The sequence below is a fragment of the Meleagris gallopavo genome, chromosome 19 (genome assembly GCF_000146605.3).
Source record: "Meleagris gallopavo isolate NT-WF06-2002-E0010 breed Aviagen turkey brand Nicholas breeding stock chromosome 19, Turkey_5.1, whole genome shotgun sequence".
Classification (NCBI taxonomy): domain Eukaryota; kingdom Metazoa; phylum Chordata; class Aves; order Galliformes; family Phasianidae; genus Meleagris; species Meleagris gallopavo.
Window position 1 is genome coordinate 4,685,829 of NC_015029.2, and position 1,112 is coordinate 4,686,940.

Below are 1,112 nucleotides of genomic sequence, written 5' to 3' on the forward strand. Positions count from 1 at the left end.
GAGGTTAAACGAGGCCAGGGCTGAGCTGGAAGGTAATTGAGGCTCAGCTCTCATCCAGCAATTAAGCGCTGAAAATATCTCCTTAAAAAGGACGCAGAAGAGCAGAGCCCTGCCCTGCCCCCCGCTGCGGGGCTGGGTGTCCCTGCCCTGTAAGGCAGCGCTGCTCTGTTCAGCCCTCACTAAAGGAAACTGGGCTGGAAGTGTTCTACGAAGCGAGACGAGCAGATCCGCTCCTGGTCCCAGGGCAGGGCGCTGCCGACGCTCTGCTAACACATCTCCATCAGCTGTACCCCGCACCCCGCTGCAGGCCGGCAGCCAAAGGGCAGGGCAGGGCAGTGGGTGCTGCCAGGGGCCCTGAGAACACCCTGAGTGACATCAAGGAATGCAGTCCTCAGATTGCAAGGAGCAGCACTTGATAAGTAGATGTATGGATGAGTAAGAGCCTTGAATTGCAATTGGAGACACGGGAACCGACCCCAGCACAGCCCCAGCTGCGCACTGTTGGACACAGGGGCCACTTGCAATACCAGCTGTGGGCTCCTGGCACTTTCAGCTCACAGGTGGTTTTTGTTTAAGACAGAAATGGAACAAAGCCTCTTCTGAGAATCTCTAAAGCCTGGTTCCTTCATGGACACAAGTGCACTGCAGAGCCCCCACATTTCCCAGGACACTCCTCTGAGTGCAGACACTGAACAAATGAGCAAAGTCTGACAGCACCCACCTCTGACCCTTCACCACCATTAATTGGTTTTTTAAATCTCATTTCCACTCTTCTTTCCATCAGGAAGAATTCTGTTCTCCCAGGTCCTTGTAGGGAAAACTGCTCCCACCATCAGCATCCTTGGTGACAATCATCCCAAGGAGGAAAAATCTGATCACAGGCAGCACCAACCCCCACAGAGAGATGTGGACACGAGGGGTCTCTTTGACAGACCTTTATTAGCAGACTGTTCCCTACATGAAGAATCTGAGTTAGATTTGCATTATAACAATTTGTGGTTACAGCTACAAAGACAGTTGTCAATTTGCATTGATTTTTGCATTCTGATATTCATTGTCTCATTAGGCCACACTGGTAGGAAGAAGCCACTGCAAAAATTTACCATAGATCT